Source organism: Mastomys coucha, unplaced genomic scaffold, assembly GCF_008632895.1.
Source record: "Mastomys coucha isolate ucsf_1 unplaced genomic scaffold, UCSF_Mcou_1 pScaffold18, whole genome shotgun sequence".
In the NCBI taxonomy this organism is placed as follows: Eukaryota; Metazoa; Chordata; class Mammalia; order Rodentia; family Muridae; genus Mastomys; species Mastomys coucha.
In genome coordinates this window covers 60,763,188-60,780,696 of record NW_022196900.1, presented here as the reverse complement: position 1 = coordinate 60,780,696, position 17,509 = coordinate 60,763,188, and the positions used below count along the sequence as shown (strand labels likewise).

Below are 17,509 nucleotides of genomic sequence, written 5' to 3'. Positions count from 1 at the left end.
TCTCTCTCTCTCTCTCTCTCTCTCTCTCTCTCTCTCTCTCTCTCTCTCGGTCTTGCTCTTCTCTCTCTGCCTGCTGCCTGTGAATCAGGATGTAAGCTCTCAGCTACTGCCCCAGAACCATGCCTGCCCACCTGCTACCATGCTCCCTGTCTTGATATGATGGTCATGGACTCACCCTCTGAAACTGTAAGCAAGCCCACAATCACCAATCAAATGCTTTATTTTATAAGTTGCCTTGGCCTTGTCTTTTCATAGCAATAGAACAGTAACTAAGACACTCCCCAAGTTGCTTCTGGTCATGGTGTTTCATTGCAGCAATTAACCCTAAGAAAGACAAGGGCTCAGTCCTCCATCTAGGTCATGACCCTTTCGGGTTGAATGACCCTTTCATAGGGGTCACCGAAGACCATCAGAAAACACAGACATTTACATTATAATTCATAAACAGTAGCAAAAACACAGCTATAAAGTAGCAACAAAAATAATTTTATGCTTGGAAGTCACCTTAATATGAGGAACTATATTAAAGGGTTACAGCATTAGGAAGGCTGAGACTGCTGATCTAGGTGTTTGACACATGTACCCTTCACACTCCAGGACTGTTATTTCTCCCTCAGAACTACACCTCTTGTTTCTTGTTTCACCTCACTTCTATTCTTTTTAAAATTATTATTATTACATTTTATTGCTTTAGTGTGTGTTTGTGTGTGTGTGTGTGTGTGTGTGTGTGTGTGCATGTGCCCTCACATACACGTTGAGGTCAAAATACAACTTGAGGGAGTTGGTTCTTTCCTTCTACCATGTAGCCCCCAGGATCAAACACAGATCAGCAAGCCAGCAGCAAACTGCTTTTACCCAGATAATCACCTTGCAAGTCTCTCTCCCTCAGTCTTTAGGTCCAGACATTTGGCATCCCTAGATTTCCCACGTGTCCCAGTTCAACCTTCTCTTCAAATCCCTGTGCAGACAGCACTTCCCCAGGGAACCTTTAAGCTATCAGAACCAGGTTAGATATAATTCCATCAGGTCCCATAGTACATTGTACATCGTTTAACGTGTCACAACATGCCCCACTTGTTTGTCTACACTGCCTTCTCACCCCAGACTGTGTACTCCATGATGTCAGGCCATGGGAAGTTGACGAGCCATCTTTGGGAAAGGCTCCTTGTTTACTGCTTCCCAGCCACTGCCTGCTGCATCCGTTACAATGGAGACCAGAGACCATGCAGCCACATGGAGAGAACAATTTTCCTGAGAAGTTCATGTTGGACTCCCCGCATGTTTGAAATGGATTCACCCAACAAAGCTACCACATACTGCCCTCTTGTATTTCTATAGAATTAAAGAAAACAGACTTTTTATCTTTTCAAACCATATTAGCTTGAATTTTATTTTTGTTTTTGACTAGATTAGAAGCTTTACACCTTCTAGACCTGTTTCCCCGCCCTCTTTTTGAATGAGGTATGAACCATCACTCTAAGAGAACATTCCTTTAGACCACATATTGTTTGTGAATGATAGAAAATGGTGCAATGACGTTCCTACTATCACCATGCCCATGAGCTGTGAACCACAGGGAACCATGTAATGATGGGAATATATATATATATATATATCAGTTAGTGTCTCTGACCTACTGTGTTTCAGATGTTAGCATAATATATATATATATATATATACATATATATATATATATATATATATATATAGATGTGCTTTCTCATTTTCTTTCAGGCTTTGGCTGCAAGGCTGCAGGGTACATCCTTAAGTTCCCAGTACCCATTCTCAGTTCCAGAAAAAACATTCCTGGTATTGCCTGGAACCAGTTCATTCATGTGAAGTTCCACCATCAGGTTCAATGGGAAGTGAACTAATGCAGATGGGGCAAGAGCTAACTCCTTAAAATTCAAGTCAGCACAACCCAATTTCCCAGAATTCTCTTGGTGTATTGTTTAAACAAACAGGTTTTAAAGAGACTAGAATATTTAGCCTGGAAGTTTAAAATTGGCCAAAATGCAGAACTTCTTTGAGCCCTAATCTCCTCTATTGTAACTGAAGCTTTTCTCTGTACTTACTGACTGTACAAATTAGTTACCACTGTGGTCCCGCCCTGTTTGACATTGCTATAACAAAGTACATGGGTAGAGGACCTTTTTTAAGAGGTTTATGAGACTCACAATTCTGGTGACAGGAAGGACCAAACAGCATGTTATAGGTGGTGAAGAGTCCCGACTACATTACAACATGGGAGGAAATTGTTAAGGGAACCAGAGCACAGAAGGAACATTGCTCAACAAGAAGCCAAGAGATTGAGAGTCAAGGCTCTTGATAACTGCGCACCCTTCACAGAATCTATCTACTCTTTGTGCTATAGGAACCAGACCTCGTGCCTCATATCTGCTGTATCTTAAGCAAGCACTTATCACAAAACTGTATCCCTAGCCATCTTTTAAGTTTATTTTTTCATTCTGAAAAAGGGTCTTGCTAACTTACCTAGGGTAAGCATTGAACTCACTCTAATTTAGGGCAGGTCTTGAACTTGGGATCTTCTTGCCTAAGCCTCCTGAGTAACTAGGATTAGAGACTTATACCACCAGGCCCAGCATGAGTCCACTCCCATGAACCACTACCACAAAACAATGTTAATCCATTCATGAGCTTGGAGCCCTCATGACCTAATTTCCTTACACTAAGCCCACCTCTTAAAGGGCCCACTGCTCTCACAGTATGATACTAGGGACCCAGTATCACAGGATACTCAACCCACAAAGCTCTGGGAGACAAGCCATATCTAAAAAGCAGACATAAGCCACATTTTCTTTAAGAAAACAAAAAAGCATTCTTTCTTGAAAATTCTCCTCTTCTCTGGCTGGAGTTGAAGCTGTCCCAGACCTACCAAGATCAATATCTGAAATGAAGCTAGGTCAACAGGTAAAAATCAGAGAGTAAGTCAAACTGAATCCTGCCCTTGAGCAAAGATAACATACAGCATTCCTACAATCTGTGTTTCTGATATGTGCGGACAGGACATTGCCAATGAGAAAAGAAGTAAATTTGAGAGAAAAAGAGATATAAGGAGACAACTTTCTGGGTACAGTAATTCCAGAAGACCATTGCTTTTCCATACCCCTGTTTTAATTAAATTGATTTGTACTGTACCCTGTGGTGTGTGTAGCCAAAAGAATTCTACCTACAATAGGACACGATGCTCACATAATTGTAATCCAGTGCACTCACATTTTTATTTTCTCACATAAATGTCTTATTTCTTCCCTACTGTATACATCAGGAGAAAAAGCTAAGATGCATACATAAAAGCTTACATTAAAATTTTAGTGAATATTAATAAGCTTTAGATAAAAATGGAATCCCGAACTATACAATGACATCTTCTATACATGTTCAGGATAGAACTAACATTCAAGCAATACCTCATAGTCACAAAAACAGGTCAGAAGAAATAGAATGCAAGCCCCCAATGGACAATAACTATGTGCTGTTAGGCTAGTCCCTTTTCAACTCGACACAAGATAGGATTATCTGAGAAGAAGGAATCTCAAATAAGAAAATGCTTCTGTCACATTGGTTCGTAGGCAAGTCTGTGGGTTAATGGTTAGTGTAAGGAAGCCCGGTCCACTGTAGGAAGTGTCAACCCTAGACAAAGCATACAAGAAAAGCAGACTGAGCCAGGCAGTGGTGGCACACACCTTTAATCCAGCACTTGGGAGGCAGAGGCAGGCGGATTTCTGAGTTCAAGGCCAGCCTGGTCTACAGAGTGAGTTCCAAGACAACAGGGCTACACAGAGAAACCTTGTCTCGAAAAAAAAAGAAAGAAAAAAGAAAAGAAAAGAAAGCAGACTGAACAAGCTAGGCAGATCAAGCTAGTAAGCCGCACCTCTCCATGGTGTCTGCTTCAGTTCCTGCCTCCAGGCTCCTGCTCCGAGCTCCTGTTCTGACTTCTCTCAGAGATAGAGTGTGACCTGGTAGTTATAAGGTATAACTAAAACCTTCCTTCTTGAAGTCACTGTTTATCACAGCAATAGAAATTAAAATAGAAAAAAAAAAAAAAAAAAAACAAACAACATAACTTTCAAATTTCAAGTGGCCATATTAAGAACCAAAATGAAACAAATGAATTTACAGATGAATTTAGCTTTACAGTAGCTCATTTATCTAGAGTAAGCATTGAACTCACTCTAATTTAGGCAGGTCTTGAACTTGGGATCTTCTTGCCTAAGCCTTCTGAGTAACTATAATTAGAGACTTATACCACCAGGCCTAGCATGAGTCCACTCCCATGAACCACTACCACAAAACAATGTTAATCCATTCATGAAACCAACCATGACTTGGCTTCTTGTTGAGCAATGTTCCTTCTGTGTTCTGGTTCCCTTAACAATTTTCTCCCATGTTGTAATGTAGTCGGGACTCTTCACCAGCTATACCATGCTGTTTGGTCCTTCCTGTCACCAGAATTGTGAGTCTCATAAACCTCTTTAAGAAGGTCCTCTACCCATGTACTTTGTTATAGCAATGTCAAACAGGGCGGGACCACAGTGGTAACTAATTTGTACAGTCAGTAAGAACAGAGAAAAGCTTCAGTTACAATAGAGGAGATTAGGGCTCAAAGAAGTTCTGCATTTTGGCCAATTTTAAACTTCCAGGCTAAATATTCAAGTCTCTTTAAAACCTGTATGTTTAACCAATACACCAAGAGAATTCTGGGAAATTGGGTTGTGCTGACTTGAATTTTAAGGAGTTAGCTCTTGCCCCATCTGCATTAGTTCACTTCCCAAATGAGATTCATTCTCATTTATCTCAGTAGATACAAAGTTTTGCTGCTTCAATGTGGAACCAGGAAAATTTTTCTTCCTCTACATACTTGCAAGGTTTTGCACTTTACATTTCTTGTGAATCTTATTTTTCTAGGAGCCTCTTCCCCCTAATGTATATCCATCACAGAAAGAAACTGTTTCAATCTACCTAAAAGAATAAACATTTTTTTTTCCAACAACAACTAATCAGTGCAGAGCCTAGACTGCCACCTTGGCCTCTGGCTCTGCCTCTGAAGCTCTGCACCTCACTGTGTAGTCTGCAGAGCAGGAAGCATGCTCAACACAATCCTGAAATGCAGCCCCTGAAGGGAAGCATGGGCTACGGTCTCCCCCATACAATGGGGCCCATAAACATAAGGGCTCTATTTCCTTTCAGATCAAAGAGATTCATTATTCATAAAAATAATCTCCAAATCCACACTTCTTTGTATGTGTACAGATTCATGAAGAGAATTAATTACTGCCACTAACTACTGTCTTGCCACTGCCACATACTCTCTAGTCTTCAAGGTACCCTCTGTGTTCACAAAACCAAATGTATGTGTGCATGCATACAAATGGTATGCATATACATGCATACAGGGAGAGAGGGGTGGGGTTCCATGGTTCTTACTATTTCCAAAATGGCTAGAACAGTAAGTATAGCTTTAATTAAAGTATTTGACCTTTAATTTCTAAAGCAGGTTTAAAGCTATAAAGGATTTTTTTTTTTTAATTTTTTTTTCTTTGTTATAATACTGGGGCAACTTGGGCCTCAGAGCAAAACCTCTTTCTCCATTCTTTTTTCTGTTCTCTGGTCTCTTTTCTCCTGAAGGCAAACTGTAAGAACTAGGATCTTTCTTCCCGAAGTCAGATCACTAAAACCAAAAGTATATTATAACCTTCTGCTTTCTTGTCTAATTCCTGACCAGAAAGACATTCTTGGCTACCTTGTCTAATAATAGATCCTAGGACCTTCATTCCACATGGCATCCCGCCCCAAACCAGAAAGGAAGGCTTGCTGCACAGAGGGGCCATGAAGAATTTGATCAGACAGGCTGTGCTGCGTTTCTCACTGTCTCTGAAACTAGATGATAACCTTCTGCCCAGACCAATTGGTACGCAGTTGCCCATGCTTCAGCCATGCCTGTGCAATGACATCTCCATAAAACCCCAGTGGAAGGGTTCAGAGAGTTTCTGGGAACCTGTGGAGACTGAGGAAACTGAGGAAGAACTGGTCCACATCCCAGGAGCAGCCAAGCACCTGCCAGATGTGTGTCTTATCCAGATCCTTGTCTGTGGCCTTACAATAAACCAATAATGTGAATTTCCCTGGGATTCTCTGAGCTGCTCTAGCAGATGAACAAAGCCATACTAGGGAGTTGTAGGGAGTTGCTTGTGGCCAGCTGGTCAGAAACCCTGAGGCCTGGACTCTGACCTGATGCCTGAATAGTCCTATGCAACTGAGGACTTAATAATATCTGAGATCTGATTCTACCCACGAGCAGGAATGGGCAGAATTGAGTTGAATTCTGCTATAGAACTGATTGTTTGCTAACTGATGATGAGAGATCCTCATGCATTTTTGGAAACTTGGAAGTGACATGTGCCAGAGTAGGAGAGCATACAGTACAGTAAGAGAAATGGAGTTTGCCTTTCCTTGATATCACTGAACAACCCCCGGCCCACCTCCTGCCAAGGGCCTAAATTGAAGGCCTAACTGCCTACTATGTTTATATGGAAGGAGGGAACTTTCAGGAAGTATTTGGGTTAAAATGAGGTCATGTAGATGCTCAGCCTTAGCAAGACGTTTATACCGTTCCATCTAAGGCTTAAGGAACATGGTGGCAGAGTGGGTAGAGAGAATGCAATAGCCAGGATATAGGGAGAAGAGCTTCAGATCAGCCATTGCAATCATGAACTCACAGCAGCTATAGCTTCCTGAATTAAGACAACACAAAAATGATCCAATCAGCAGGCAGGCAGGGGAGGCGAAGATGCAGGGTGTCCTGCCACTTGATGCTGAACTGCTAAGAAGATTCAGGGTGAGAGGGAACCATTGGCTTCAGTTGTGTGCTTACTGATGAACCCACCAAGTTCCAATGGATTGTGTCAATCCAGTGGTGACCCTGGCGGCTCTAAATGGGCCACAAGACAAAACCAAAAGTCAAAAAAGTCAGAAAAGCCAGAAAAAAGACAGGAAGTGGAGAGGAGGAGGACTTGATAAGAATGGAAGGAGGTTAAGAGAGGATGTAGAGAGAGAATGATCAGAATACATCCTAAGTGCACATGAAGTTGCAATAAAGAGTAAATCAGTTTGTTTGTTTGTTTGAGACAGGGTTTCTCTATATAGCCCTGGCTGTCCTGGAACTCACTCTGTAAACCAGGCTGTCCTCCAACTCAGAAATCTGCCTGCCTCTGCCTCCCAAGTGCTGGGATCAAAGGCGTCCTCCACCACTGCCCAGCTAAGAAAAAAGAAAATCAATTTTTAAAAGAGTACTTTTAAATGGTGGTCACAAGAGCGAGAACCTTGGGAAGGGATTGGTAACTGTGAAAGAGCAAAGAGATCAGCGCTTTCCATCATGTGGGGACATAGAAAGAAGGTGGTTTCTTACAAGCCACAAAATAGTCTGCACTGTTTACTAAGTCAGCCAGCATCTTGACCTTGACCTCCATGTATCTAACTATGAGAAACAAGCACCTGCTGTTTGTGCCACTCAGTCTGGGATACTTTGTTCCAGCAGCTTGAGCTGATACACTGCAGGTGCTACTGTACTGTCTCTGTGTCTAGACCCAAGAGCCTCTCTCTGGCTTCCATTGGCTTCCTTGGTTCCTCTCCTCCGAAGTATGAGCCCAAGCTTGCCAGCTGTAGGATGGTCCCAGCATCTCAGCTGATGCTCCAGGCACGAGAACAGATGAGTATGGAGCAGAACAGAACTACTGAGCTGATGTGCCTACTTCCTGACACAGTGGAAACATGAGCGAAATAGACGTATGCTGTCTCAAACCACTCTGGTTTGCTTAGATGGCTCCTTATACAGTGATACCTCAGTGACATATGGACATGCTTCAGTATTGATACAATAAAAAGTGTAATACTTGAGGGTAAGAAAGTGGGCGGGAAGCTGCTTCTCTGTGACCCAGTAAGAACAGGTGACACACACCTTTCATCCTAGCACTCAAGAAGGGGAAGCAGAAGATCTTTGTGTGTGAGGCCACCTTGGTCTACAAAGTGAGTTCTAGGCCAACCAAGATGACATAGAGATCCTATCTTAAAGAAAAAAAAAAGAAAAGATAGATTCTGTTCTATAGAAAGTAAGGAAGAGCAGAGCTTCAGAAATCCACAAAAGGAATGGGAGGATAACTGAAAAATTCAGAGAAAGAGAAGGGAAGTGCATGGAAAGAGAGTGGAGGACAGTGGGGAAAAAACAATATAGAAATGAGTTCAAATCCTAACTCCACCATCCAGTAGCTGTGTTAGTTAAATCCCCCAAAGCCGTTGGACTTTCAACTAAGACTTCTCTCTCACAATCACTTTTAAGGATGTTATCCGACAGAGCAACTGTCTTTTAATGGGCATCCAGTATATCTCAGATCCTTTCCTCAGCTTCTCCTCATGTACCCAGCAAGGTATGAGTAATTTTGTCTCATTTTCTTCCTGTAGACAGCATCATCCCCTACGTTTTACTCTTAATTCACTTCCAGCTCTTTCCCATCCTGAACAGGTCAAAGGACTCAAAATCCACTTAAGGAAGTTATATCTTATGAAGACTGTATGGTGGCTCGGTCCAAGCACCCCAGGCCTCAGAATAAGGGAAGCCAGTGGTATAATTCTCAAAGAGAGATTAAAGTCCTGAGGCCAGTAGAGTGCTTCCGGTATAAGTCTTGAAGTCTAAACTTGGAGTGCTGATGTCCAGGAGGGAAGAGTTGTGAACCCTAGAGCCAAGAGGCAAAGACTTAAAATCTTCTGGTCATTTTGTGCTGTCTGACTGCCCTCAGTTGAATGGATGACAACCGGCCTACACTGAGAGAAGAGCCTCCTTATTCAGTCAATGATTCAAATGCCTAAGGACACGGACACACCCCACAACAAAGCTTTACCAGTTCTCCAGGTAATCCTCACTCCAGCCAAGTTGACACCATCACAGAGATGAAAGATCTTTACACTGAAAAGGAATCGGAAAAGAAACAAATAAATGGAAAAACATCCTGTGCTTTCATGCTGCTACAGTGTCCACCAGTCAAAGCAAAGTACAAGCTCAGTGTGATCACTACCAAATACCAGGAACATTAACCATGGAAAGAGAAAGATAATCCTGAAACTCGTGGGGACTCACAAAAGACTCCAAATAGGCAAGGCACTCTTAAGCAAAAGGAACAAAGCTAGAGGCATCGTACTACTTAATTTCAAAATACACTACAATGTTATAGTGACAAACCACATGATGCCAAAACAAACTCACTTGTAGACAACACGACAGACTGGAGAGACAGACACAAACCCACACATTTTGACCCTCCTGACTTTCAACCAGCATACTAAGAATACACAATGGGGAAAGAGTAAGAAAACAAATGATTAATTAAAAGTAGACATTTCTCAAAAGAAGACAAAGAAATGACCAGTGTGTATATGGAAAGGTGTTCAATATTTCTCATCATCACTGTAGTATCAAAACCATAGTGGCTATCATCTTTCCTTAGAGTAGCTACAACCAAAACAAGACAAGGAGAACATGTTAACAAGAAGGTAGAACCAGGATAACATGCACATACATAAACACATACACACACAGAGAGATTGAATAGAAGTGTAAGTTAATACTACAGCTATTGTGGAAAACTTTGGAGGTTCCTCAGAATTAAAATACAACTACATGATCCAGAAAGTTCACAACTTGGTATATACTCAATGAAATGGAATCAATGTCACATAAATACCTTCACTCCCATATTTATGGAAGTACTATTTATAATAGTTAAGGTACTGAACTAACATATCTGTCATATAAAACTTGCTGAAGAAAATGTGGTATGCATGCACAATGGAATACTATTTAGCTATAAAAGAAGGAAATCCCATCATTTGCTATTCATGAGTGAACCTGAAAGACATTAAGTGAAATAAGCCAGGCACAGAAAGACAAATGTCACATGATCTCACACTTATAAACAGTTGATATGAACAGAAAGTAAAATGGCCTAGTTTGAAGTGGAGTGGGGGTGGAGACATGTTAGTCAAAGGGACATAATTACAGGGATACATCTAAGAAGTTGACTAAATGGCAGTGTGACTGTGCTCAAAGGTGGTTTATTACACTCTTGAAAACTATAGAACCAGTACATTTGTGTTCTCATCACAACATGATAATTATGTGAAGTAATACATTTGTTTATTAGCTAGATTTGACCACTGCATAACACACATGTGTATGTCAAAAACCTGTCATGTTGTACATTATATATATAACACACACATATGTCTATGAATTTTTTTGAAAAATGACAGGATAGAGAGGTAGCTCAATGGCAGTGCACTTGTTTATCATATGTGAGTTCCTGGGTTCAACCACTGACACCAAAACAGTTTCTTAATACATATGTAGCAAAGTCTTTATTCAAGCTTACTTAAGTTTTATTTTCAACAGATCAAATTCATTAAAGATTTCATAAATCAACAAACAAATCTAAAACAAAGCTTTGATAGTAAAGCATAAAATAGTATCTTTATCACATTGAGGAAAATAGGAATTTGTTAGACAGAACCCCAGAGGCAGTAATCAAAACCCAAAATTAGCAGACAACATTCAAGATTGTTATGAATCTGGGATTCACTGCTCTCCAATGGAGCACATGCATAGCCAGCATGCAGCCTTAGGTTTCCCCAGGCACTCCACCCCAGAGAATATAATTTTTATTTCCCATCAAATACATCACTAAAAAGGTGGACATTGGACATCATTGTACATTACTGTAATCTAACATTCATGAGACTGAGGCAGGAGAATCACAAATTTAGGCTAGCTCAGTTGAGAATTGGTTTGAAAAAAACCCTAAAGTGAAAATATAAATAACAAGCCATATTGTAAAAGAATTATTCATAATACATTTATCCAAATAATTTATATATAAAATATGCAATTAATAAAAATCTACAAATCAGAGCTAGTGAGATGGCCCAACAGGTAAAGGCCTAGTTTGAAGTGGATAGACACTCAAGTCTATCAACCTGAGTTCAAGTGCTGGACTAGTGGAATGAGAGAACCAACTCTCAAAGTCAGGCTCTTACCTCTAAATATATGCCCTCCATACACATATCATGCATACACACACACACACACACACACACACACACACAAACACACACTAATAATTAATTAATTTATATAAAATTTACAAATCAATAAGAACAACAAAGAAAGCCCAGTAAGAAATTCGGCAAGGAGGTGGTGGTGGAACACATCCTTATCCCAGCACTTGGTAGGCAGACCAGGGAGATCACTGAGGTCAAGGCCAGCCTAGTCTACAGAGTGAGTTCCAGGATAGCCAGGGCTACATAGAAAAGCTCTGTCTTGAAAAAGAAAATTGGCAAAAGTCATAACAATTAGTTCTTTCACAAAAGTGGCCAATATATTTATGACAAGGTTCTTAAATGATGAGTCACAGTGAAAATTCAAATTGTAGCCACAGGTACCTACTCCATACCAAACAGGATATTTCAAATTTTAAAGACTGACAGAATCAACTGTTGGTAAAGATGTGGCATGACACAGTGGTCCTCACTCTGCTGACAGTACACGGAGTACCACCACCGATAAGCCGTATTTGCTAAAGCTTTGCCTTCTATAACGGAGACTCTTCATTGCCAACATGATCACATGGAAAACTGCTTACCAGGTTAGGAAAATCACACCTCTGATATTGTTTATGAGAATATTTCCAAAAAGGATTGATGAATGAGGGATGACTTACCCTGAATATGAGTGGTACTACACCATAAGTTACATGGAAAAGAATAAAAAAGATAAAGGGAAAAAATCCAAATAATGCAAGTATTATCTATGCCTACCTACCTACATATCTATCTTTGTATCTATGTATCTATGTATCTATCTATCTATCTATCTATCTATCTATCTATCTATCTATCTATCTATGTATCTATGTATCTAGCTAGCTCTCATCTGTCTACACCCCCCTCTCTTTCTACTTAATGTGTACTAAGCTGAGAAGTCTCTACCATGTGATTCTAATGCCATCATTTAGTGTCACATCACAAACCCAAGCATCCATGGAACCAAAGAATATGGAGTAAAACCTCAAAAACTATGGGCTAAAATAAATAATTCTACTTTCAATATGCTCTCTCAGATATTAGGTCACAGCAAACATAAAAATAACTAACGTATGAATCTGGCCCTGTCAAGTGGGGTCACTTCTGTGAAAGTCTGACCGAGTGGTTCTATACTGTGACACTAGTTTGCAAGAGGAATTTGGAAAAATTAGAAGTGGGCTAAAGAAGGTCTAGGCTACTACAAGCAGAGAGCACTGAGCTTAAAGAACCAGAATGATGATTGAAATATAGGTGATTGCTGTTAATGAAATGAGAAATGCTACCCATAGGCTCATGCATTTAGATACTTGGTCCTTAATTATTGGTGTTGTTGGGGCGGGAGGGATATAGAACTTTTAGGAGGTATAGCCTTAATGGAGAAAGTATGTAATTAGGGGAAGGCATTAAAGACTTATGCCCTGCCCCAGTTTCTGCTCTCTCTCTCTCTCTCTCTCTCTCTCTCTCTCTCTCTCTCTCTGCTTTCTGTGTGGTTGAGATGTGACCTCTTAGCTCTGTCTGCTTGCTGACATGCCACCCTCACCCTTATGGACTCTTCCTTTAGAACTGTAACACAAAATAAATACACTTATTTAATTTGCTTTTGATCATGAATTTTTTATCACAACATAAAATAACTGATTCAACAGTAAAGGTTATTCTTGTAAGGTTTCAAATGAGGATACGAATTCTATAGGGAACTGGGCTAAAAGCCATTCCAGCTTCCATGTTGGTGAAGAACTTTATTACATTTTATCCATGCCCTGTGTCTTGACGGGTGGCTGGGTTTAAAGGCGATAGACAAAGTGATCTGAGCAAGGAACTCTCAAAGCAATCCAGAATTTAGACTGTGGCATGGTTACTGTCAGCTTCTTCCAGCCAAGTTTGCAGTGAGAACAGGAAGCAAAATGCAAAAGTAAGAAAGACTTGAAAAACTCACAGTTTGATCATAAAAGCCAGTGGAAACAGAGCCAAGAGAGGTATGGCTTCTAAAGGCTTTAGGGTCACTTGAAAGAAGTCATTAGCATCAGAAAAATTTGTATGTACATATATATTTTTTTTCAAGAACTGGTCAGAACTCACTCACAGCAAATTCTAGCATGTGAAATACTTTCCCTTGAGCACAGAGCACTTCAGAATCATACTGCATGAACCAGGCTGGCTAGAAAATTGTTTCTTCAGGATTCATTTTACTGCTCTGCAATCCAGGAGCATCGACCTCAACTGTGGGTGGTGGCATCTTCCACACGGTGCTACTTTTGCAAGTGTGCAGAACATAATAACTACAGGGTAGTTATTAATTCCACATAAATTTCAAAGAAGACCTGGGGACAAGTTATACAGGCAATGTATGAAACGACGGGTATGGAGGCAAAAGCATGATGAGAGAATATGGGAAGTTAGCAATGCCAGGAACTTGAAACATCTGCTAAGAAAGACAAAAACAGAAACAAACAAACAAACAAAAACCACAGACAACAAGCAGAGAAAGCACACAAAACAAATCATGTGGGCATGGCCAGGAAGGCCATAGGGATGAGGCTGCCCAAGCACTGGGAGCTTGTGTCACCACATGATGCATTCTTTACCAAATGCCAGACAAGGAGCTCCGTGGTTTATGTGGATCCTGATCCACGTGGGTCTTGCTTTGGTCCCATCATGACTTTCTGTACCACCGCCTATGCCACTTGAGATGGAATGCTTATCCTGTGCCACCAGATAAGGAAAGTATGCAGTTTTCTTCTTATTTTACAGGAGCTCACAGCTAAGAGTTTACCTTGAATCTTGGGAAACGTTGGACTTGAACTTTATAACAATATGGGAGCTGTCGCTATGGGGACCCTTGGAGATGGACTGAATGCACTTTGCATTATGAGATAGACATGTGCCTTTGGAATGAAATGTTGTGATTTAAGGAGATGTGCTTGTATGTAAAGTTAGTGAAGAAATAGGCTTGCAATGGTTAATTGTTTTTAAGGTATGCATGTGTGTGTGTGTGTCTGTCTGTCTGTCTGTGTGGACATCCATGTCACAAGGCACAAGTGGAAGTCAAAAGACAGCTTTGTGGAGGTAGTTCCTTCTTTCTACCTTTACATGGGTTCAAGGATTATCACCCATGCACCACCTACTGAGTTATCTAGGAGGTTCAGGTTGTTTGGAATTTTAAAGCAATTACTGCTTTTATTTATTTTGTGTGTATGTGTGTATGTGTGCATGAGAATGTACTGAAGAGTCACAGTATAGGGAACACTGAGAATCACTGCTCTATGTGGTGAGTTGTGAAAGCAAGACTAAACTCAAGAACTAGGATTAGCTAGGTCTACTTAAGAAATGGTAAGATCCAGCCAAACAGTGGGTGGAGCCTGGGGACTCTTATGGAAGAATAGAAGGAAGGATTGCAGCTCCTAAGGGAATAGAACTCCACAGGAAGACCAACAGAATCAACTAATCTGGACCCTTGGGGCTCTCAGAAAACTGAAAGAATATACACAGGCTAGACCCAGGCCTCCCTGCTCATATGTAACAGATGTACAACTTGGTCTTCATGTGGGTCCTGAACAACTGGAGCAGCTGCTATCCCAAAAGCTGTTGCCCTGTACATGGGATATGTTCTACTAGCTGGGCTGCCTTGTCTGGTCTCAGTAGGAGAGGATGTGCCTAGTTTTACAGAGACTTGAAGTGCCAGGATGGGGGAATACCCAGGGGGTCCCCACCTGCTCAGGAGAAGGGGAAAAAGTTGGGGAAAGGATTGTGGAATGAGGTGGCCGGGAAGGGGTGGTGAGTGTGATGTCAATTGAATTAAGTTTAAAAAAAAAATTAACTAAGTTTTTAAAAAGAAAGAAATGGTGAGATGTGCACAATCTCTTCAGGCCCTGAAGTGCGCAGGTGTCAGCCCAGCAGAAGAGTAAAGAAACAACAGGGAATCCGGCAGGGGTTTGACACTGGAATAAAGGATCATCTCAAAACACTAAGCCCCAAGTCCTCCAGCAGCTCTTTCTGGGGTGTTCTGCATTCTCGCTCATAAAGAATAGGCAGCAAAGCAGATGTAGGCAGGTGTTTAGGGCCTTGGCTATTCACAGCTGGTCTCTGCAGTCAGTCTCTTGAAGCCTAACAAAAGAAGCCCAGGCCTGGGATGTGGCTTAGTGGTACCCTACTTGTCTAGCAAGAGCAGGACCTCTAATTCAATCCTAGCACCATAAAATGAGTTCCTAGATAAATAAGTAAATACCTCTTCCTCTAAAGACTGAAAAAAAGATGAGAGAAACATGCCATAACCAGGAATAAAAATTACTATTTAAGAGGTCCTGGAGAGGGCTTCTAAAGATGAAAATAGAAAAGTCACAACCCACTATGAGAGTATCTCACTACCCCAGTGACACTCATGGACCTGTAGGTCTTGACATCTAAATAGTGTATCTATAAGTCCATCCTCTCTTCCAGGTCTTTATACTATACTAGCTCAGTTGTCTGCATTGTTTTAATGGACTTTTAATTTCTTTTAATGAGATTTTTCTGGCAAATCTATTAATGTAGGAATATAATTTAAAGTGCATTGCTACATCAGGCCAAGCAGCCCACTTGACTCCATTCACTCATTCACTCATCCATATAGCTCTTCCAACCTACTCCTCATTCATCCACCACTGGTTTGGGTGCTCCAGACAGGCCTAAATAGGATGAACAATATGAACTAACTAATACCCTCAGAGCTCCCAGGGTCTCAACCACCAACCAAGGTCTGCACATGGTGGGTCTGATTGTTCTGGCAGCATGTGTATAGTAGAGGATTGCAAATTCGATCATCAATAGGATGAGGGGACCTCAGCCCTGTGAAGGTTCTGTGCCCCAGTGTAGGGGAATGCCAGGGCCAATAAGTGGGAGAGGGTGGGGTGGCAGGCATGGGGAGGGGGGAGGCAACAGGGGTTTGTTCTTGTTGGTTTTGTTTGTTTGTTTGTTTTTGGAGGGGAAACTGGGAAAGGAGAAATTTACATGTAAATAAAGAAAATGTCTAAAAAAAAAAGATAGTAACTTTAAGCTATAATGTACACATGGGAAATGGTTCTTATGGTACGACAATTTCTGCCTTTATGTCGGCAGACAAAACAGCATAAACAACATTGTTGTGACTAGCATGCTGGCACTTAGTAATCCCAGCACGCCAGAAGCTAGGGCAAGAAGGCTGATAATTTGAAGCCACCCTGAACACTATACAATGTCTCAGCAAAGTCAAATAAATAAGTTGTGGGGTCAAAGAAACATGCTAAAATCCTGGATCCAACCCTGTTTCTGTGACAAAAATACCATAGCTAATCAACTTAGAAAGAGGAAGCACTGAGCTCTGGCTCCTAGGTTAGATGTTTCCATTCTCAGCCAGTCAACTCTATTGCTATGGAGCCTGCAGGAGTAGGGAGCATTGGTCAAGCAAGCTGTTAAGGTTATACAGACTTGGAAGCAGAAAGCAAAGATGGGCCAGGGCTCCCAAATTCCCTTTAGAAGCTTACTGGCAATGACCACCTTCCTTCTACTAGGCTTCTCATCCTAACGATTCCACCATCTGCAAAAGCACCATCAGCTGGGGACCAAGTCTACAAGTCATGAGCCTTTGGGGGACAGAGGATCAGAACCACCTATTAGCTGTCTACCTTTGAGCAGGTTATGTCTTTGCACCGATCTTCAATGCCTCCATCCACAGAATGGATATACTAATGGGTATGTGGCAATACATTATTATAAGACTATCTCTGACATTCTAAGAGATTGGAACTTTTTCTGGACCTCACAGCCAGAGTTAATTACACACCTTGGGGTTATTTATGACTTAAGATTGCTAGCCTGCTGTGTACTTAGCCTGTTCTTTTAACCTGTCTTTAAGAGAACAATGTAACAGCCAACCTTACTTGTCTTGGGCTTCCCATATAATCAGATTTTACAACCTAAGTTAATGTAAAGCTTTAACCTTAAATTATATATTCTTCCATGCTCTACCCTATGAGTAATGCACATGTGTACATATATATTATGATAATAAACACTAGAAACAGCAAATAAATTGAAAACAACCTTATAAAACAAATACCCACCATAAAGGTTGTACGTGCCATGGGTATAGGTTGATAAGTCTGTGTGCAATGGTGTTTGTTTGTAGTATAGCCTGTTATCTGAGTAAACGGGTGGGGGGGGCAGGTGGGGTAGAATCAGGAAGGTTCCATCCCCTGCAAAATTCTATTAAAGAATTAACTACATCTCATTCCTTCCCTCATGTGCTTCTATGTTGTGCTTCTATGTTTAATAAATACAGAGCAAAGCCCTCTGTTAGAGTTATAGACACAGGGAGAGACAAGATAGCAAGCAGCATTCAGGCAGG

The 17,509-nt window shown here is 41.0% G+C and overlaps 1 protein-coding gene across 4 annotated transcripts in view; it reads right to left on the bottom strand.

The window, feature by feature from the left end:
• Window positions 1-17,509, bottom strand: part of Dnajc6 (DnaJ heat shock protein family (Hsp40) member C6) — a 157,310-nt gene that overhangs the window by 111,955 nt on the left and 27,846 nt on the right. For 2 of the 4 annotated variants that reach the window (XM_031377958.1, XM_031377957.1), the window contains exon 2: window positions 8,916-8,980. The exons of the other annotated variants lie outside the window; for them this stretch is intronic. The gene's annotated coding sequence lies outside the window, so the exon portion shown is untranslated. The remainder of the gene's footprint in view (window positions 1-8,915; window positions 8,981-17,509) is intronic. 4 annotated transcript variants of the gene reach the window in all.